Below are 23,336 nucleotides of genomic sequence, written 5' to 3' on the forward strand. Positions count from 1 at the left end.
CAGCCCAGCAACAATCATGAGGGTTCTACAAATAAGAACAATACCTTTCAAAGAGCCCAGCTTTGATGAAAGAATGAATAGCGAGAATGATCCTGATGAGTTCATAAATGGTATATGTCTGGATGGCAAAGACTGGGTGAAAGATCGAGATGGAGATTCAAGCCACTTGAGGAGGATTGATCTCATACCTGAGGCCAAGGGTTGGTACGAAATAGTGAGAAGATTAATACTGCCTACTGGAAATACCTCAGAGGTTACAATAAAAAGAGCCATCGTGACACACTGCATACTCAAAGGGGGAGAAATAAATGTCCCACAGATTATTGATGCATGGAAACTTGTTTCTCAACAACTTTTCTTCGGCAAGTATACCGAATTGTCGTCAAGTAAAAACTCACAATAGAGTGAGGTCGAATCCCACAGGGATTGATTGGTCAAGCAACTTTAATTAGAGGAATGTTCTAGTTGAACTAAGCAGAATTAGATTTGAGATTTGCAAAAAATTAAATGGCGGGAAAGTAAATAGCAGAAAACGTAAATGCTGGAAATAAAGAGCTGAATGTAAATAGCGGAAAGTAAATTGCAGAATCTTAAATGGGAATGGGGAAGATGCTCATAAAAGTAGATTGCAGAATTTATAGAGAATGGGTAAGATCATAAATGGGGGATTCATTGGGCTTAGGAGATGTTGCATTCTCCGGATCAAGTTCATTTTCATCTCTTCCTCAATCAATGCATTCATTGATCTCCTTGGCAATCTTAAGTGATCGAATTCCAATTTCTTGGTAATTCAATCTCTCAAATCTTGATCAATAGCCAATTCCTTGGTCAATTGCTCATGAGAAGAGATGAAGTATGGTCACTGATTATACCACATGTATTTCCAAATCAAAGTGTTGGTAGGATTATATGTCACTATATCCATCCAAACCCCAATTTGGTCCAACATGAGAAAGCATTTCTAGCATGATCTCTTCATTCCTCTTCCAAAGTTCCGAGGAGATCCAAGTATGAATAGCTTCTTTTCCAAGTTAACTACCCAATTGAATGAAGATTGAAAGCTTTCTAGTAAAATCAAGAGAAAAGATAGAAGAAGAATAATGAAAACTAATATTGATCCATTGGTGCACGAAATTGTGATCTCCAGGCTCGAACAATCCCTGGTAATGGCTCCAAAGCTTGGTGCTCTGATCTTAATTCATAATTGTCACAACTTCGATACAACTAACCAGCAAGTGCACTGGGTCGTCCAAGTAATACCTTACGTGAGTAAGGGTCGAATCCCACGGAGATTGTTGGTATGAAGCAAGCTATGGTCACCTTGTAAATCTCAGTCAGGCGGATATAGAATAATCATGGAGTTTTCGAATATTATATAATAAAATAGGGATAGAGATACTTATGTAATTCATTGGTAGGAATTTCAGATAAGCGAATGGAGATGCTTTTCGTTCCTCTGAACCTCTGCTTTCCTGCTATCTTCATCCAATCAGTCTTACTCCTTTCCATGGCTGGCTTTATGTGATACATCACCACTGTCAATGGCTACTTTCGGTCATCTCTCGGGAAAATGATCCAATGCCCTGTCACGGCACGACTAATCGTCTGGAGGCATCACCCTTGCCAATGGCTTCATCTTATCCTCTCAGTGAATAATATGCTCACGCACCCTGTCACGGCACGGCTATTCATCTGTCAGTTCTCGATCATGCTGGAATAGGATTTACTATCCTTTTGCGTCTGTCACTAACGCCCTGCAATCGCAAGTTCGGAGCTCGTCACAGTCATTCAATCATTGAATCCTACTCGGAATACCACAGACAAGGTTTAGACCTTCCGGATTCTCTTGAATGCCGCCATCATTCTAGCTTACGCCACGAAGATTCTGGTTAGGAGATCTAAGAGATATTCATTCTAGCTTATTTCATGTAGAACAGAAGTGTTTGTCAGGCACGCGTTCATAAAGGAGAAGGATGATGAGCGTCACACATAATCATCACCTTCATCACGTTCTTGGGTGCGAATGGATATCTTAGAAGAGAAATAAGAAGAATTGAATAGAAAACAGTAGTACTTTGCATTAATCTTTGAGGAACAGCAGAGCTCCACACCTTAATCTATGGAGTGTAGAAACTCTACCGTATGAAAATACATAAGTGAAGGTCCAGGCATGGCCGTGTGGCCAGCCCCTATGGTCTAAGAACAATGCGTTCAAAGATGCCTAATACAATAGTAAAAGGTCCTATTTATAATAAACTAGTCACTAGGGTTTACATGAGTAAGTAATTGATGCATAAATCCACTTCCGGGGCCCACTTGGTGTGTGTTTGGGCTGAGCCTGAGTGTTGCACGTGCAGAGGCCATTTGTGGAGTTGAACGCCAGTTTCTGTGCCAGTTTGGGCGTTCAACTCTGGTTTTGGATCCTTTTCTGGCGCTGGACGCCAGATTTGGGCAGAAGGCTGGCATTGAACGCCAGTTTACGTCGTCAATCTTGGCCAAAGTATGGACTATTATATATTGCTGGAAAGCCCTGGATGTCTAATTTACAACACAATTGGAAGCGCGCCATTTCGAGTTCTGTAGCTCCAGAAAATCCACTTTGAGTGCAGGGAGGTCAGAATCCAACAGCATTAGCAGTCCTTTTTCAACCTCTGAATCTGATTTCTGCTCAAGTCCCTCAATTTCAGCCAGAAAATACCTGAAATCACAGAAAAACACACAAACTCATAGTAAAGTCCAAAAATGTGAATTTAACATAAAAACTAATGAAAACATCCCTAAAAGTAACTAGATCCTACTAAAAACATACTAAAAACAATGTCAAAAAGCGTATAAATTATCCGCTCATCACAACACGAAACTTAAATTGTTGCTTGTCCCCAAGCAACTGAAAATCAAATAGGATAAAAAGAAGAGAATATACTATAAATTCCAAACTATCAATGAAACAGAGCTTCAATCATATGAGCGGGACTTATAGCTTTTTGCCTCTTGAATAGTTTTGGCATCTCACTCTATCCATTGAGGTTCAGAATGATTGGCATCTATAGGAACTCAGAGTTCAGATAGTGTTATTGATTCTCCTAGTTCAGTATGATGATTCTTGAACACAGCTTCTCTATGAGTCTTGGCCGTGGCCCTAAGCACTTTGTTTTCCAGTGTTACCACCAGATACATAAATGCCACAGACACATAATTGGGTGAACCTTTTCAGATTGTGACTCAGCTTTGCTAAAGTCCCCAATTAGCGGTGTCCAGGGTTCTTAAGCACACTCTTCTTTTGCTTTGGACCTTGACTTTAACCGCTCAGTCTCAAGTTTTCACTTGACACCTACACGCCACAAGCACATGGTTAGGGACAGCTTGGTTTAGCCGCTTAGACCAGGATTTTATTCCTTTAGGCCCTCCTATCCACTGATGCTCAAAGCCTTGGGATCCTTTTTATTTGCCCTTGCCTTTTGGTTTTAAGGGTTATTGGCTTTTTCTGCTTGCTTTTTCTTTTTCTTTCTATTTTTTTTTATTTTTTTTCGCCCTTTTTTTTTTCTGCAAGCTTTGTTCTTTGCTGCTTTTTCTTGCTTCAAGAATCATTTTTATGATTTTTCAGATTATCAAATAACATGTCTCCTAGTCATCATTCTTTCAAGAGCCAACATATTTAACATTCTTAAACAACAACTTCAAAAGACATATGCACTGTTCAAGCATTCATTCAGAAAACAAGAAGCATTGTCACCACATCAATATAATTAAACTAAGTTCAAGGATAAATTCGAAACTCATGTACTTCTTATTCTTTTGAATTAAAACATTTTTCATTTAAGAGAGGTGATGGATTTATAGGACATTCATATCTTTAAGACAAAGTTACTAACTACTAATGATCATGTAATGAAGACACAAACACAGATAAGCACATAACATAGAAAACGAAAAACAGAAGAAATAAGAACAAGGAATGAATCCACCTTAGTAATGGTGGCGTTTCCTTCTTGAGGAACCAATGATGTCCTTGAGCTCTTCTATGTCTCTTCCTTGTCTTTGTTGCTCCTCCTTCATTGCTTTTAGATCTTCTCTGATTTCATGAAGGATGATGGAGTGCTCTTGATGTTCCACCCTTAGTTGCTTCCAATAATTGTGTGGAAGAAAATGTATCCCCTGAGGTATCTCAGGGATCTCTTGATTTGCAGTCAAATGTTCTACCACTGAGCTATAGACCCTTGATGGAAGCTTTTGTCTTCCCTTTCCTCTTTCTAGAGGTTTCTCTGGCCTTAGGTGCCATCAATGGTTATGGAAAAAACAAAAAAGCTATGCTTTTACCACACCAAACTTAGAATGTTGCTCGCCCTCGAGCAAAAGAAGAAAGAATAGAAGAATAAGAAGAAGATATGGAGGAGATGGAGGGAGATGTGTATTCGGCCATATGGGTGGGATTGGGTGGGAAAGAGATGTTGAATTTTGAAGGAAAGTGGGTGTTTGGATGTGAGTGGTACAGAGTTAATAGGGAAGAGTGTTTATTGGGAATAGAGGATGATTGAGAAGAGAGAAGAGAGTGAGTGGAGGTAGGTGGGGATCCTGTGGGGTCCACAGATCCTGAGGTGATCCTGTGAGGTCCACAGATCTTGAGGTGTCAAGGCATTTACATCCCTGCACCAATTTAGGCATGCAAAATGCCCTTGCACACAACTCTGGGCGTTCAGCGCCAGGTTGGTGCCCATTTTGGGCGTTCAACGCCCATTTGCTGCCATTTCTGGCGTTGAACGCCAGAACCATGCTTGTTCTGGGCGTTCAGCGCCAGGATGCTCCCATTCTGGGCGTTCAGCGCCAGAACTATGCTCTGTTCTGGCGTTTGAACGCCAGACAGATGCTCCTCCAGGGTGTGATTTTTCTTCTGCTGTTTTTGATTCCGTTTTTGAATTTTTTGTTTATTTTGTGACTCCACATGATCATGAACCTAAGAAAACATGAAAAACAATAAAAATAAGAATTAGATAAACATTGGGTTGCCTCCCAACAAGCGCTTCTTTAATGTCAATAGCTTGACAGTGGGCTCTCATGGAGCCTCACAGATGTGCAGAGCATTGTTGAAACTCTCCAACACCAAACTTAGAGTTTGGATATGGGAGTTCAACACCAAACTTAGAGTTTGGTTGTGGCCTCCTAACACCAAACTTAGAGTTTGACTGTGGGGGCTCTGGTTGACTCTGCTTGGAGAGAAGCTTTTTCTGCTTCCTCCCCATGGTTGCAGAGGGAGATCCTTGAGTTTTGAATACAAGGGAGTTCTCATTCCATTGAAGGACTATTTCACCTCTGTCAACATCAATCACAGCTCTTGCTGTGGCCAGGAAAGGTCTTCCTAGGATGATGGATTCATCCTCTTCCTTTCCAGTATCCAGGACTATGAAATCAGTAGGTATGTAAAGGCCCTCAACCTTTACTAATACATCTTCTACTTGTCCATAAGCCTGTCTTCTTGAGCTGTCTGCCATCTCTAGTGAGATTTTAGCAGCTTGCACCCCATAGATTCCCAGTTTCTCTATTACAGAGAGGGGCATGAGGTTTATTCCTGAACCAAGGTCACACAGAGCTTTAAAGATCATGGTGCCTATGGTACAGGGTATTATGAACTTTCCAGGATCCTGTCTCTTCTGAGGCAATGTCAGTTGATCCAGATCACTTAGTTCATTGATGAACAAGGGAGGTTCAACTTCCCAAGCATCAATGCCAAACAATTTGGCATTCAGCTTCATGATTGCACCAAGAAACTTGGCAGTTTTCTCTTCAGTGACATCCTCATTCTCTTCAGAAGAGGAATACTCATCAGAGCTCATGAAGGGCATAAGGAGGTTCAATGGAATCTCTATAGTCTCTAGATGAGCCTCAGAGTCCTTTGGTTCCTCAGAGGGAAGCTCCTTATTGATCACTGGACGTCCCAGGAGGTCTTCCTCCTTGGGATTCACGTCCTCTCCTCTCCTCACAGGTTCGGCCATGGCGCTTATGTCAATGGCCTTGCACTCTCCTTTTGGGTTCTCTTCTGTATTGCTTGGGAGAGTACTAGGAGGGATTTCAGTGATCCTTTTACTCAGCTGGCCCACTTGTGCTTCCAGATTTCTAATGGAAGACCTTGTTTCATTCATGAAACTTACAGTGGCCTTAGATAGATCAGAGACTAGATTTGCTAAATTAGAAGCATTTTGTTCAGCGTTCTCTGTCTGTTGCTGAGTTGATGATGGAAAAGGCTTGCTATTGCTAAACATGTTTCTTCCACCATTATTAAAGCCTTGTTGAGGCTTTTGATCCTTCCATGAGAAATTTGGATGATTTCTCCATGTTGAGTTATAGGTGTTTCCATAAGGTTCACCTAAGTAATTTACCTCTGCTATTGCAGGGTTCTCAGGATCATAAGCTTCCTCTTCAGAAGAAGCCTCTTGAGTACTGTTGGATGCAGCTTGCATTCCATGCAGACTCTGAGAGATCATATTGACTTGCTGAGTCAATATTTTATTCTGAGCCAATATGGCATTCAGAGTATCAACTTCAAGAACTCCCTTCTTCATAGGCGTCCCATTGTTCACAGGATTCCTTTCAGAAGTGTACATAAACTGGTTATTAGCAACCATGTCAATGAGTTCTTGAGCTTCTGCAGGTGTTTTCTTTAGGTGAATGGATCCACCTGCAGAGGTATCCAATGACATCTTTGATAACTCAGATAAACCATCATAGAATATATCCAGGATGGTCCATTCTAAAAGCATGTCAGAGGGACACTTTTTGGTCAACTGTTTGTATCTTTCCCAAGCTTCATAGAGGGATTCACCTTCTTTCTGTCTGAAGGTTTGAACGTCAGCTCTAAGCTTGCTCAGCTTTTGAAGAGGAAAGTACTTGGCTAAGAAAGCCGTGACCAGCTTATCCCAAGAGTTCAGGCTGTCTTTTGGTTGAGAGTCCAACCATAATCTAGCTCTGTCTCTTACAGCAAAAGGGAAAAGCATGAGCCTATAGACTTCAGGATCTACTCCATTAGTCTTAACAGTATCACATATCTGCAAGAATTCAGTTAAGAACTGAAAAGGATCTTCAGATGGAAGTCCATGAAACTTGCAGTTCTGCTGCATCAGAGAAACTAATTGAGGTTTCAGCTCAAAGTTGTTTGCTCCAATGGCAGGAATGGAGATGCTTCTTCCTTGTAAATTGGAATTAGGTGCAGTAAAGTCACCAAGCATCTTCCTTACATTATTATTATTTTCGGCTGCCATCTCCTCTGCCTGTTCGAAAATTTCTGAAAGGTTATCTCTGGATTGTTGTATTTTAGCTTCTCTTAATTTTTTCTTCAGAGTCCTTTCAGGTTCTGGATCTGCTTCCACAAGAATGTTCTTGTCCCTGCTCCTGCTCATATGACAAAGAAAAAGGCACAGAAAAATAATAATAATAACAATAGAGATCCTTTATACCACAGTATAGGGATCCCTTTTGTAAGTGGAAGAAGAGGGGGAGACAAAGAATGTAATATAATGGAAGAAACACAACTGTGAGAATGGAAGAGAGGTGAGATGAGATGTTAGGATATGAATGAATAAATAGAATGAGATGGGGGAGGGATAATTTTCAAAAATTATTTTGAAAAAGAGTTAGTGATTATTGAAAATTGGTTTTTGAAAATTAGTTAGTATTTTTCGAAAATTTTTTGAAATAAAAATAAAAATAAAAATAATTAGTTAATTAAGAAGAAATTTTTGAAAAAGGGGGAAATATTTTGGAAAATCAGAAAGAGAGAATTAGGTAGGTGGTTTTGAAAAAGTTAAGAAACAAACAAAAAGTTAGTTAGTTAGTTGAAACAAATTTTGAAAAGATAAGAAGTTAGGAGGTTAGAAAAGATATTTTGAAAAGATATTTTTGAAAAAGATAAGATAAGAAGATATTTTTGAAAAGATATGATAGAAATTAGTTTTTGAAAAAGATTTGATTTTTTAAAATCTCAATTAATGACTTGATTCATAAAAAAATCACAAGATATGATTCTAGAACTTAAAGTTTGAATCTTTCTTAACAAGCAAGTAACAAACTTCAAATTTTTGAATCAAAACATTAATTGATTATGTTATTTTCAAAAAATTGATTTTAAAAATAAGAAAAAGATTTTTGAAAAATATTTTTGGAATTTTCGAAAATAACTAAGATATTTGAAAAAGATTTGATTTTTGAAAAAGATTTTGAAAAAGATAAGATTTTCAAATTGAAAATTTGATTTGACTCATGAGAAACAATTTGATTTTAAAAAAATTTGAAAAAGTCAATCCAAATTTTCGAATTTGATGAGAGAAAAAGGGAAAGATATTTTTTTGATTTTTGAAATTTTTTTGAAAAACATGAAAGATATGCAATGCATGAAATTTTTAGATCAAAACAATGAATGCATGCAAGAATGCTATGAATGTCAAGATGAACACCAAGAACACTTTGAATGTCATGATGAACATCAAGAACATATTTTTGAAAAATTTTTAATGCAAAGAAAACATGCAAGACACCAAACTTAGAATTCTTTAATGCTTAGGCACTAAGAATTCAAGAATGCATATGATAAACATGAAAAGACACAAAAAAAAAATCATCAAGATCATACAAGAAGACTTACCAAGAACAACTTGAAGATCATGAAGAACACCATGAATGCATAAAATTTTCGAAAAATGCAAGATGCACATGCAATTGACACCAAACTTATAACATGACACATGACTCAAACAAGAAACACAAAATATTTTTGATTTTTATGATTTTCTAATTTTTTTGGATTTTTTTTTTCGAAAATAATATGAAAAATAAAAAATAAGGATTCCAAAATTTTTAATATGAATTCCAGGAATCTTGCATTCTTAGTCTAAAGCTTCAGTCCAGGAATTAGACATGGCTCACTAGCTAGCCAAGCTTTCAATGAAAGCTCCAGTCCAAAACACTAGACATGGCCAATGGCCAGCCAAGCTGTGATATATGGAATTACATGCATTGAGGTTATTAGTTGAAGCCTCAGTCCAAAAGAATTTAGACATGGCTTTACAGCCAGCTAGGCTTCAACATGCTTCATGAAACACTAGAATTCATTCTTAAAAATTTTGAAGAAAATTTTTGAAAACAATTTTTTATTTTTTTCGAAAACATATGAGAGATTTTTGAAAATATTTTTGAAAGATTTTTGAAAACAAAATAAAAAGAAAATTACCTAATCTGAGCAACAAGATGAACCGTCAGTTGTCCAAACTCAAACAATCCCCGGCAACGGCGCCAAAAACTTGGTGCTGTTGCCGGATCAAAAAGGAATCTGGCACTGATGTTACCGGGCCAAAAGCTTGCCGAAGACTCAAACAATCCCCGGCAACGGCGCCAAAAACTTGGTGCACGAAATTGTGATCTCCAGGCTCGAACAATCCCTGGTAATGGCTCCAAAGCTTGGTGCTCTGATCTTAATTCATAATTGTCACAACTTCGATACAACTAACCAGCAAGTGCACTGGGTCGTCCAAGTAATACCTTACGTGAGTAAGGGTCGAATCCCACGGAGATTGTTGGTATGAAGCAAGCTATGGTCACCTTGTAAATCTCAGTCAGGCGGATATAGAATAATCATGGAGTTTTCGAATATTATATAATAAAATAGGGATAGAGATACTTATGTAATTCATTGGTAGGAATTTCAGATAAGCGAATGGAGATGCTTTTCGTTCCTCTGAACCTCTGCTTTCCTGCTATCTTCATCCAATCAGTCTTACTCCTTTCCATGGCTGGCTTTATGTGATACATCACCACTGTCAATGGCTACTTTCGGTCATCTCTCAGGAAAATGATCCAATGCCCTGTCACGGCACGGCTAATCGTCTGGAGGCATCACCCTTGCCAATGGCTTCATCTTATCCTCTCAGTGAATAATATGCTCACGCACCCTGTCACGGCACGGCTATTCATCTGTCGGTTCTCGATCATGCTGGAATAGGATTTACTATCCTTTTGCGTCTGTCACTAACGCCCTGCAATCGCGAGTTCGGAGCTCGTCACAGTCATTCAATCATTGAATCCTACTCGGAATACCACAGACAAGGTTTAGACCTTCCGGATTCTCTTGAATGCCGCCATCATTCTAGCTTACGCCACGAAGATTCTGGTTAGGAGATCTAAGAGATATTCATTCTAGCTTATTTCATGTAGAACAGAAGTGTTTGTCAGGCACGCGTTCATAAAGGAGAAGGATGATGAGCGTCACACATAATCATCACCTTCATCACGTTCTTGGGTGCGAATGGATATCTTAGAAGAGAAATAAGAAGAATTGAATAGAAAACAGTAGTACTTTGCATTAATCTTTGAGGAACAGCAGAGCTCCACACCTTAATCTATGGAGTGTAGAAACTCTACCGTATGAAAATACATAAGTGAAGGTCCAGGCATGGCCGTGTGGCCAGCCCCTATGGTCTAAGAACAATGCGTTCAAAGATGCCTAATACAATAGTAAAAGGTCCTATTTATAATAAACTAGTCACTAGGGTTTACATGAGTAAGTAATTGATGCATAAATCCACTTCCGGGGCCCACTTGGTGTGTGTTTGGGCTGAGCCTGAGTGTTGCACGTGCAGAGGCCATTTGTGGAGTTGAACGCCAGTTTCTGTGCCAGTTTGGGTGTTCAACTCTGGTTTTGGATCCTTTTCTGGCGCTGGACGCCAGATTTGGGCAGAAGGCTGGCGTTGAACGCCAGTTTACGTCGTCAATTCTTGGTCAAAGTATGGACTATTATATATTGCTGGAAAGCCCTAGATGTCTAATTTCCCACGCAATTGGAAGCGCGCCATTTCGAGTTCTGTAGCTCCAGAAAATCCACTTTGAGTGCAGGGAGGTCAGAATCCAACAGCATCAGCAGTCCTTTTTCAACCTCTGAATCTGATTTCTGCTCAAGTCCCTCAATTTCAGCCAGAAAATACCTGAAATCACAGAAAAACAGACAAACTCATAGTAAAGTCCAGAAATGTGAATTTAACATAAAAACTAATGAAAACATCCCTAAAAGTAACTAGATCCTACTAAAAACATACTAAAAACAATGTCAAAAAGCGTATAAATTATCCGCTCATCATCCATCAAATTACAACAGAGCTCCCTAACCCAATGAAAGGGGTTTAGTTGTTCATAGCTCTGGGAATGAAAAGCATAGATGGAGAGTACATTCTGAGAATTAAACTAAAAGTTGCAGAGAAATTAAAATACAGAGAGTAGTTCTCAAATTCCTAATCCCCTTTTTGATTGAAAACTACCCCTATATATACTACTCTTCTGATCTTCTAGTTGGTTCTTCAAATCTTGGATATGGGCCTTTGGATCTAGAGTTTGAAGCAGTTATCCTCTTCAGTGGGCTTAGCTTTACTTGCAGAGAGAAAGTATAAAGTAGGCAGGGACTTTTAGCTTAGGACGTTAGTGGCAGTCACCTTTTTCACTAACGTTCCTAACCCAAGGGTGACCCACGTTAACTTCAACGTTAGTGGCACCAACGTGACCACTAACATTGCCTCTTCATCCTTCGCACACGTTATTGGGACTTACCTTTTCAAATAACGTTGAGAATTCTCCCTTCCCTATGTTAGAGTTCACGTTAGTGTGGCTAACGTGACCTTTAACGTAGGCTTGCCAAATCTTCGAAAATGTTAGTGACACTTACCTTTGTCACTAACGTTTCAAAATGCCCCTACTTCCCACGTTAGAGTTCACGTTAACTTGGTTAACGTGGCTTCTAACGTGGTGGTGATAGCCATCTCCAACGTTAGTGACAAAGGTGAATGTCACTAACGTTGGCTCATCATTCTTTCATCCATGTTAGCTTCCATGTTAACTAAGTTAACGTGGGATTTAACGTTGCTCATAGTGGCTCATTCCAACGTTAGTGACAAAGGTGAGTGTCACTAACGTTGGCAATTCTTTCTCCCTCCACGTTAGCTTCCACGTTAACTAAGTTAACGTGGCAACTAACGTGGCTCAAAGTGGCTTAGTCCAATGTTAGTGACAAAGGTGAGTGTCACTAACGTTGGCCATTCTTTTTCTTCCCCACGTTAGAGTCCACGTTAACTGAGTTAACGTGGCTATTAACGTGGCCAATATGAGCTTGGTCCAACGTTAGTGACAAAGGTGAATGTCACTAACGTTGGCTTCATTTCCTTCTTCCACGTTAGAGTTCACGTTAACTTAGTTAACGTGACTCTTAACATGGGCTATGATGGCTTCGAGGACGTTATTGGCGATTACTTTTCTCATTAACATTGCAAGCTAGCTCCCATTCCACGTTAGAGGTCACGTTAGTTAGACTAACGTGGCTGCCAACGTGGTTCTTCCTTGCTTCCTTTGTCCTGAAATCAAGCAATAAAGTGCATCAAAGTTCTAGTCCAAGTTATGAGATATACATCATCCAATTTATCATTCAATTTATGCATAATTCTCATGAATTCATATAAAAATCACAATGTTTGCTTGAATCAAGATGTAAGTGAAATTCTACCCAAAACTTGCTTATTTCCTAAGAAAGTGCATGAAACTACTCTAAAACCATAAAGAAAAGGTCAGTGAAACTGGCCAAAGTGCCCTGGCATCACAACACCAAACTTAAAGCTTGCTTGTCCCTAAGCAAGTACTGGAACAAGAGAATGATGAATGAAATGCTAAGAGATATGAGTCATTATTGTGGAAGTCATGTCCTTGGTTTTATGGTGGTTTCATGTATAGCAACTTAGGTTCATTCCTTCACTGGCTTTCAGACCTTTATCATGTCTTGAATACTCACTTGATTGCACCCTATGAGACTTTTATTCATTGATCCTTTTATTATTTTTAGGGTTTATTGCATCCTTAGGCTAAGTGCTCTGTGAGAGGGCGACTCTTTAAAATAAGCTTTCAGCCAACACTCCCGAACCAGTTGGTTCAAGGTGCTAGGTGTTGAAGCACCCCTAAGGACTTACTCCCTCAAGTCTCTCTCCCCCTACATGCACACCACAGGCACATGGTTTGTTATTTTCTTTCCTTGAGGTCTTGGTGTCCAGCACCTCTTTGGGTTACTAAATGTTCTGTAGCCAGGTTTCTCTTGATAATTGATTTTCAGATGATAATCCCGGGTTAGTTAACCCAAGTTACCAAGTGATGAAGCACTCCTAAGAACTTATTCATCCAAGCAGATCCTTGGTACAAGAGCACCACAGACACATCCCTCAAGGTTCAAACCTTTTGGTGCCCAGCCTTATCCTTTATTAACTTTTCTTTCATTTTCAACTCTTATTGTTCTTTTCCCTTTTTCTTATTAGGATCTTATTATTTAGCTAGTCTCATGGGGTGTGTTTCAAGCATATGATTCAAGACAGATAGTTGCCTTCCCACCTTGTTGGTGAACCAACTTAGCTAAGTGATTACTACACCACAAATCTAAGCACTTACTCCACAACTTGAACTCCACTCTGGTCTTTCATAACATCTCTTTTTATTTGATTCAAAAGGAGACAAGCAACACAATAAGCAAGATGGAATTGAAAACAGGTAATTTGACTAGCAATCATAGACCTAAGCAAGGAGAATACTAAAAACAGAATTGAAAATCCTAAGCTACCATGGAAGCATGTTCTATTTCATACATGATTTTCCTTATTTAAAAACATGAAAAAGATGGGACAATGAGGGAACTCCACCACCTTTTACTCTTGGGGGTGCTCATGCTCTCCTTCCTGTTTGTCCTTTTTGTGTTTTTCTTGAGTGCTTGCACTCCCACTTCCCTTGCTTTTTCCATTCAGCTTCTTCTAGAAGCCAGCATCTTCCATCTTCTTCTTCAATGTTTCCTTCTGCTATTTCACCTTCCTTTCCTCTTATTCTGTAAAATCTTTTTGGACCTCATCATACTTGGGAATTGCAGAGTGTAGATTATGCATATGACTAGACATGTAGTTCAACTTGGCTTGAGTGTTTATGTTGAACTCCTCCCTATGTAGTTGCCGTTCTTCATTAAGTACACTGAACTCATTGAATGCCTTCGTCTGAGCTAGCTGACGTTGGTTGAGTTCTTGAAGGCGTTTGTCTTGACGCTCTTGCCTTTCAGTCACCTGATTGATGGCTTGAGTGAGCTGGGAGTAGTGTTCCATTTGCTGTTTCTGCCACTCCCCTTGTTGATTCATCCAATTGGAGAGGAGTTCTTCTTGACGATCCATCCTTTGGGCTTGAATGTGTAGTTGTTGCTCTTGCCTTTCTATATATCTCCTTGCCAAGTCTTCAATGGCTCCTTGAAAGTGATTCAGATTTAAATTGGTTGGGTCATAATATTCTTCTTGTTGGTGTTCTTCCTGATGAGACTCTTCTTGGAGAGATCCTCCTTTTGGTTTTGGCTTTCCTATGTGAGGTCTTCTTTGTTGTTGGGCTGGTGTCACATGAGTTAGACGCTGAAACGTAATTAGCCTCCCAGGATTTAACCAATCTGGGTTGCTATCCTCGAAGACAACCTTGGCCTTCGTGCACAGTCTGAGGATGGTGCTGGGGTACCAAAGCCTGGCACCCGAATCAATCTTCTCAGCTGACTCTTGAATCCCCTCAGCTATAAGTTCGTGCACTTTGATATCTCCACCTTGTACTAAGCAATGTACCGTAGTAGCTCGAGTGACGTTGACCTCAGAATTGTTCGCTGCTGGGAGGATAGATCTCCTCACGAGTTTAAACCATCCCTTGGCTTCAGGGCTGAGGTCTCCTCTCTTGATAAACCTGGGTCTCTTATCCGCATACCTTTCCCAGTCAGCTCCTATAACACATATGTCATTCACAATTTATTCGAGTTCATCATTGTCAGGGCTCTTACTTACTCTTGCTTGATAACCAAGCTCATCAAAATGTGGTGATTTCAACTGAAGAGTCCTTGTTATATCATTGGGGTTGAAGTCCACCTCGCTCCCTCTTACGTAACTTTTGAAGGTGGGGGCCTTGGTTTTGTCTTCTCTGACCACATTTGCATAGAACTCTTCGATGAGGTTTGTATTTATCTTCCCCTCCGGGTTTGTAAGCCTTTGCCAACCCCTTTGATCAATCTTCTCTCGAATCTGTGGGCACTCATCCTCGTCAATTTGGAATATTAACTCAGGCAGTATCTTCTTGAGCTTTATCCGTTCAAATTCGAGTTCATAGAATGCAGTTTTGAATCTCCTCTCATCGAAAGGGGTGCTCTCCACCGGTTCCTTCCTCTTTTGCCTCTTGGAGCTTGATGATGCCATGAGTCTGAGTTGATGTGTGAAGAAGGTGGAAGGTACGGATAGATGAGGAATTCGGTTGGTTAGGACAAGGTGTGATGAAGGGATTTGGATGCCAAAGGTGTGAAGTATGAGGAATGGGAATTGGAATGTGAAGGGAAGTACGGACTAGGACTCACTTATATAGGAAAGTGATGAGTGAATGAAAGGTGTGGATTGATGGGGTGGTTGTGTGATGGACGGATGGGGTTTAGCATAGCACAAGGATCACCAACTTTATGATGGGGTTGGTTCAGTTTCCAAGCTTGTTCTTCTTCCAATGTTACATGGCAACCATTCCCAATGCAATCCCCTTGAAGACACGTGTGTAGTATCTTCCTTTTGTGTTATCCGAACCCTTCAATTGCCCCATCAATGCTCCTACAAAATAAAAGAAATGTGATTAAAAACACACTTCTAGAAAGTGGCGGCAAAATTAAAAGGCTAACTACTTTTTAAAGTTTTTGTTTTTAACTAACTAAGTGCTATTCATGAGTGTAGACCAACTGACTAACTCAACATCAATGTATGCAACATTGGCAACACCAAACTTAGTTTGGTGCCATGTGGTGTAAAAGATTTGTTCAAGGCCCCTAAGAGTGACATGATGTGGGTTACATTTATGTTCTCTTAGTGTGCCTTGAACACCAAACTTGTTCCTCACTATATGTTGCACACAAGGATTCATTCAAGTGCATATCAAGTTGATTTGAAATTCATGAACCTTGCATTATTAACTATTTTTAAAAGCATGTAAAACATGGGTTGCCTCCCATGAAGCGCTTCTTTAGCGTCACTAGCTTGACGTTCTGCCTTTATCAGGGTGGTTGGTAGTGCTTTAAGTCCTCCCCCTTGCAGTAAATCTATCTCCATTGGCTTCATCAAGGATCTCCACATATTCTAGGGAGAGAACTCTGTTGATGGTAAAGACTTTAGGTAGCTGAGATGGGATGGTGGGGAGATTAGGGGGAATAGCTGGGAAGTAAGCTGAGATCACTTTATCTCTTGGAGAGAAATCATCTGTAGGGATCTTCTTGTTCCTCCATCTCCTTGGTACCGTCTTCTTTGCTGTTATCCTGCTTTTTGTGGTCTCTTTTCTTGTGGAGATTTTGTTGCCGGTCTCATGTGATTCTGGTGGTTTTGGCTCCACTTGAGTTTCCTCTAGCTGTGACAACTATTGATTATCTTGTTTTTCAACCAAGGGGACTCCCAGATGTGCTGGTTGTGCTTCAGTGCTTGTTTCTTCTATCAGTATCTCACTGTGATCTTTCTTTGGTTCTTGGTTCTCTTGATCTGTTTCTTGTGAGGGTTTGAAAACATTGAATGTGAGTTGTTCATCATGGATCCTCAAAATTAGCTTTCCTTACTCCACATCTATAAGTGCTCTGGCTGTGGCTAGAAATGGTCTCCCTAATATGATTGGATGGATATGAATTTCCTCCATTTCCAATATGACAAAATCTGTGGGAAGGAAGTAGTTTCCAACCTTCACCAGCACATTTTCAACCACTCCTACTGCTTGTTTTTAAGTCTTGTCAGCCAGCCTGATGACTACATCTATGGGCATTATCTCATTGATCTGCAGCCTCTTCATAAGGGATAAAGGCATCAAGTTGATGCTTGCTCCCAAATTGCAAAGTCCTTTATCAAACATGGTTTCTCCTATGGCACAGGGGATGTGAAAACTCCCTGGATCCTTCCTTTTTGTAGGCAACTCGGGTTGAATGAGGGCACTGCACTCCTTATTCATCACTATTGTTTGTCCTCTCTTGAGTGAGATTTTCCTGGTCAGCAGCTCCTTCATATACTTAATGTATGAGGGCATTCGCTGAAGGGCCTTGATGAATGGTATGTTTACATGGAGGGATGCAAACATGTCAAGAAACCTTGAGTATATTCTCTTCTCTACACAGCCATTTAGTAATTGGGAAAAGGGTGCATAGAGTCTCAGCAGCTCCTTCTGTGTAAGCTCCTTTTGTGTAATTGTGGTTTCTTGATGATTCTCCCCCTACTTTTCTGCTGAAGTATCTTCAGGTTGTTCTAATGGGTTGTTCAGCTCTTCCTCAGTCTTCTTATCACTTATAGTAACCATCTTGCAATCTTCCCATCTGACTTTCTTTGCTTCACCTCTCGGATTTTTCTCTGTGTCACTTGGGAAGCTATCAGTAGGTTTGGGAATCTTCTCAGATAAGTATCCCACTTGAAATTCCAGCCTCTTGATGGTGTCTCCCTGGTTCTTGATACTGGCTCGCACCTCCTCTTTGAACACCTTGTTATCTTGAATCTCTTTGCATATGCCTTCAAGTATAGTCTCAATCCTTGAGAGTCTATCTTCAGATGATGGTGAGCTGAGGTTGGAGGGATGAGAAGGGCCATTTTGGCTTTGGTATGGATATTGAGGTGTGTTGTTAGGTGGGTGTTGATATGATCTATGCGTGGAATATTGGTAGGCTGCATTGTTGTTCGGGTTGTGGCATCTCTGATCTTGGTCTTGGTCTTGTTGATTTCCCCACCCAAAGTTTGGGTGGTTCCTCCAACCAGGATTGTAGGTCTTGGAGTATGGATCATGTGCTTTCCTAGGTGAGTTTCCAATGTAGTTAGCTTGTTCTTGTTCATCCTCTGCCTCTGCATTCACTCCCTCTTGGGTTGCTGATGAGGTGGTGATTGCTGCTACTTGGTTCCTCTCCATCTTCTTCGTAAGATCAGCCAGCTGCTTGGTGATAAGCTTGTTTTGGGCCAGCAGTGCATCCACATTGTTTAGCTCCATCACTCCTCTAGTGTTGCCTCTTTCAGAAGCATAGAAGTAGTCATTCTCAGCTACAGTCTCAATGACATCTATGGCTTCTTCAATGGTCCTCTTCTTGTTCAGAGATCCCCCGGATGAGTGGTCTACTGCCTTCTTTGATTCATAGGAGAGGCCTTCATAGAAAATGTGTAACTGCACCCATTCATTGAACATATCTAGTGGGCACTTTCTTGTTAGGTCCTTAAACCTCTCCCATGCTTCATATAGAGTCTCACCATCTTGCTGCCTAAAGGTTTGTACCTCAGCTCTCAACCTATTGATCCGTTGAGGAGGATAGAATCTTGCCAAGAATTTGTTCACCACATCTTCCCAGGTTGCTAAACTCTCCTTTGGGAAGGATTCTAGCCATTTAGATGCCTTGTCCTTGAGTGAGAAAGAGAACAGAAGTAGTCTATAGGTGTCAGGATGAACACCATTAGACTTCACAGTATCACATATCCTCAGGAAGGTGGTTAGATGTTGATTGGGGTCTTCTTGGACACTCCCTTCGAATGAACAATTGTTCTGAACAAGGGTGATGAGCTGTGGCTTTAGTTAAAAGTTGTTGGCATGTATGGTTGGCCTTTGGATGCTACTTTCGCAATTTCCTGGGTTTGGATTGAAGTACAAACCCAGAACCCTTCTCTCTTGCCCAGCCTGATGTGCTGGACCTTCTCGGCCGTGGTTGTGAGCCTCTTCTTCATGATGGTTCTACATATTCTCATCCATATCTGGTTCACAGTACTCCTCCTCTTCCTCAGCACCAACTACTCTCTTTCCTCTTGCTTCCCTCCTTAATCTAAGGAAGGTCCTCTTAGGTTCAGAATCAAAGGAAGTTGAAGCCCCGCTTCTTCTACCTCTTATACAACCAACAAGGCAACTGCAAGAAAGAAAGATGCAGATAGTAACTTCTTCAGAAATGCTGTTAGTGTGAGTGATACAATATATCAAACAGTTAGTGGGTTAGTGGATGAATTGTAAACAAGTAAGAAAATGGGTAAGGGAAAGGGAAGAAAATAACTGAACAGAAAGTAAATTACTCAAATGAACTTAAATAAAATAAAATAAAAATAAATGCTCAATCTAGTTATCCACTAATTTAATCATTGTTGATACAAAATCAATCCCCGGTAACGGCACCATAAACTTGATGCATGGAAACTTGTCTCTCAACAATTTTCCTTCGGCAAGTATACCGAATTGTCGTTAAGTAAAAACTCACAATAGAGTGAGGTCGAATCCCACAGGGATTGATTGGTCAAGCAACTTTAACTAGAGGAATGTTCTAGTTGAACTAAGCAGAATTAGATTTGAGATTTGCAGAAAATTAAATGGCGGGAAAGTAAATAGCAGAAAACGTAAATGCTGGAAATAAAGAGCTGAATGTAAATCGCGGAAAGTAAATTGCAGAATCTTAAATGGGAATGGGGAAGATGCTCATAAAAGTAGATTGCAGAATTTATAGAGAATGGGTAAGATCATAAATGGGGGATTCATTGGGCTTAGGAGATGTTGCATTCTCCGGATCAAGTTTATTTTCATCTCTTCCTCAATCAATGCATTCATTGATCTCCTTGGCAATCTTAAGTGATCGAATTCCAATTTCTTGGTAATTCAATCACTCAAATCTTGATCAATAGCCAATTCTTTGGTCAATTACTCATGAGAAGAGATGAAGTATGGTCACTGATTATACCACATGTATTTCCAAATTAAAGTGTTGGTAGGATTATATGTCACTATATCCATCCAAACCCCAATTTGGTCCAACATGAGAAAGCATTTCTAGCATGATCTCTTCATTCCTCTTCCAAAGTTCCGAAGAGATCCAAGTATGAATAGCTTCTTTTACAAGATAACTACCCAATTGAATGAAGATTGAAAGCTTTCTAGTAAAATCAAGAGAAAAGATAGAAGAAGAATAATGAAAACTAATTTTGATCCATTAAATTACAACAGAGCTTCCTAACCCAATGAAAGGGGTTTAGTTGTTCATAGATCTGGGAATGAAAAGCATTGATGGACAGTACATTCTGAGAATTAAACTAAAAGTTGCAGAGAAAGTAAAATACAGAGAGTAGTTCTCAAATTTTCAATCCCCTTTTTGATTCAAAACTACCCTTATATATACTACTCTTCTGATCTTCTAGTTGGTTCTTCAAATCTTGGATATGGGCCTTTTGATCTTGAGTTTGAAGCAGTTATCCTCTTCAGTGGGCTTAGCTTTACTTGTAGAGAGAAAGTATGAAGTAGGCAGGGACTTTTAGCTTAGGACGTTAGTGGCGTTAACGTTAAGTGAAAGTGTGGGTTTGAGAACGTTAGTGGCAGTCACCTTTTTCACTAACGTTCCTAACCCAAGGGTGACCCATGTTAACTTCAACGTTAGTGGCACCAATGTGACCACTAACATTGCCTCTTCATCCTTCGCACACGTTATTGGGACTTACCTTTTCCAATAACGTTGAGAATCCTCCCTTCCCTACGTTAGAGTTCACGTTAGTGTGGCTAACGTGACCTTTAACGTAGGCTTGCCAAATCTTCAAAAATGTTAGTGACACTTACCTTTGTCACTAACGTTTCAAAACGCCCCTACTTCCCACGTTAGAGTTCACTAATGTTTGCTCATCATTCTTTCATCCACGTTAGCTTCCACGTTAACTAAGTTAACGTGGGAGTTAACGTTACTCATAGTGGCTCATTCCAACGTTAGTGACAAAGGTGAGTGTCACTAGCATTGGCGATTTTTCTCCCTCCACGTTAGCTTCCACGTTAACTAAGTTAACGTGGCAACTAACATGGCTCAAAGTGGCTTAGTCCAACGTTAGTGACAAAGGTGAGTGTCACTAACGTTGGCCATTCTTTTGCTTCCCCACGTTAGAGTCCACGTTAACTGAGTTAACGTGGCTCTTAACGTGGCCAATATGAGCTTGGTCCAACGTTAGTGACAAAGGTGAGTGTCACTAACGTTGGCTTCATTTCCTTCTTTCACGTTAGAGTTCACGTTAACTTAGTTAACGTGACTCTTAACGTGGGCTATGATGTCTTCGAGGACGTTATTGGTGATTACTTTTCTCATTAACGTTGCAAGCTAGCTCCCATTCCACGTTAGAGGTCACATTAGTTAGACTAACGTGGCTGCCAACGTGGTTCTTCCTTGCTTCCTTTGTCCTAAAATCAAGCAATAAAGTGCATCAAAGTTCTAGTCCAAGTTATGAGATATGCATCATCCAATTTGTCATTCAATTTATGCATAATTCTCATGAATTCATATAAAAATTACAATGTTTGCTTGAATCAAGATGTAAGTGAAATTCTACCTAAAACTTGCTTATTTCCTAAGAAAGTGCATGAAACTACCCTAAAACCATAAAGAAAAGGTCAGTGAAACTGGCCAAAATGCCCTGGCATCAATTATAGCAGACAGCATTCAAGAATTAGCTGAAGACAGTGGCAAATCAACTAGACTTGGCCACCCAAGCACCATATTGTGTCTGTGCAATAGGGCAGGGGTACTCTTTGAAGATCAAGACACAGATTGGGTGCAGGATGGAAGGGCAATCACCAGGCAGAAAATAGAAGGTGCCACTGATGATCAGAGTGAGAGAAGACCTCAAAAAAGAAGAAGGAGACCACAAATAGAAGAGAGACAAGCCTCTAGACCACCAATGGAAGAGGGACAAGCCACTAGAACAATAAATTTAGGCCAAATTCAAGTGCCATTGAAGAACTATCTCAGCAATAATATATAAAGGCTCAGGAGCAGCAACAAGAACAATTCATGAGGGCTCAGGAGCAACAGCAGCATTGGCAGCTGAAAATGATGGAGCAACAAGAGAACTTCTAGCTAAAAATGATGGATCAGCAAAGAGAATTTCAAGCAAGAACTCTAAATCGGCAAAGGGAACAATATGCGCAATCCCAAGAATCATTTGACAAACTGTTCCAACAACAAGCTGAACAAGAGAAGTACATCTAAAATCTTTATCAATGGAAGAACATATACCACACCACTAGAGAGGCTAGGTATCTAGACAGGATGGAGTATGACATAGAGACCCAAGCAAAGCTAAACTACATAGCTTGCGGCATGCCAGTGGTAAACCGAGAGATCAAACCATTTGTCCAGTGTCATGAATTTGTAAATAATCAAAGATCAAAAGCTAAGAGAAATATAGACAGAATGGAGCAAAGGTTGAAGGAGATTAGACTCTGGGATCTGGTAGACGATTCTTGGGATTACAGATGCCCTGCTGAAGAACCACAATAAATAAAAAAGAAGAAGAAGCAGGAGCCAAAGAAGAAAGGATAGTCGAGCAAAGGAAAGGAGCACAAAAATTCGAGGTGGTGGAGTCCCTTTCATAGCTTTAAACAAATAAGGGACATGCATATCTGAAAAATGATATGCCTCCAAAGATTTCCTGTTCTGCACCTTTAAGATTTAGCTTTTATGTTCTGCACTCTCATGTTTAAATAAGTTTTCATGTCTTGCATCATGTGCATCAATCATCTGCTTGAATTCATGTTTTGTTCCCCTCTGCATGAATAAAGGAAAATGTTGAAACAGAAAGTAGAAATTGTCCAATTTGGTAGGAATTAGAATAAAGTTCAGTGGAGGTATATATGTTTGATTGTTTAAGCAAGCTCACCAATAAAAGGTAAAGGTTAGAATGTTCCTTCATAGTATAAACTTGGCTGCTTTCTGTGAAACCTTAATGAATAAATATCCTTGGAAGAAAGAAAGAGTAAGAAGGAAAGAAAGAAAAGCCAAGAATTTGCAACAAAGATGAAAGAAACAAAGAATAAAGCGAAACACCAATAGCTTGGACCTTAAGACATATGCCTGTGGTGCTTTTTGTGCTAGGATCTGCTTGGACAATTAGGTTCTCAGGAGTATTTTAAACTTGGTAACCTGGGTTAACTAACCCGGGGTTATCAACCGAAAGTCCACTATTAAGAGCAACCTAACTACAAGGCATTTAGTAACCCAAAGAGGTGCTGGGCATCAATGTTCTTAAGAAAAATTGTGAGCCAAGTGTCTGTAGTGAATATGTGTTGACTGAAAAACAAAGCAAAAAAGCTGCTGCAACACATGACACTAAGCTGCAATTGAGAATAAGTCTCAGCAGAAGAAAAAAAAAATCAAACACCAAAGATTAATGAATAAAGGTTTCATAGCAGCACCATAGTTGACACTTAAAGGGACTTCTCAAACCTAGAAACTAATAAAAGTAGAGCTTCAATTACATTTTGGATGAAACCCCATGAACTTAGATTGAATG

The 23,336-nt window shown here is 39.9% G+C and overlaps 2 non-coding genes across 2 annotated transcripts; both read left to right on the plus strand.

Moving 5' to 3' along the window:
- Positions 1–6,746: 6,746 nt before the first annotated feature.
- On the plus strand, positions 6,747–6,854 carry LOC112746138 (small nucleolar RNA R71). Its single transcript, XR_003174035.1, has one exon. It is a non-coding gene; the product is annotated as a small nucleolar RNA R71 (small nucleolar RNA).
- An 11,372-nt stretch (positions 6,855–18,226) lies between these two features.
- LOC112746629 (small nucleolar RNA R71) lies at positions 18,227–18,333 on the plus strand. Its single transcript, XR_003174501.1, has one exon. It is a non-coding gene; the product is annotated as a small nucleolar RNA R71 (small nucleolar RNA).
- The last annotated feature ends 5,003 nt before the right edge of the window (positions 18,334–23,336 follow it).

The sequence above is a fragment of the Arachis hypogaea genome, chromosome 14 (genome assembly GCF_003086295.3).
Source record: "Arachis hypogaea cultivar Tifrunner chromosome 14, arahy.Tifrunner.gnm2.J5K5, whole genome shotgun sequence".
NCBI classification, from domain to species: domain Eukaryota; kingdom Viridiplantae; phylum Streptophyta; class Magnoliopsida; order Fabales; family Fabaceae; genus Arachis; species Arachis hypogaea.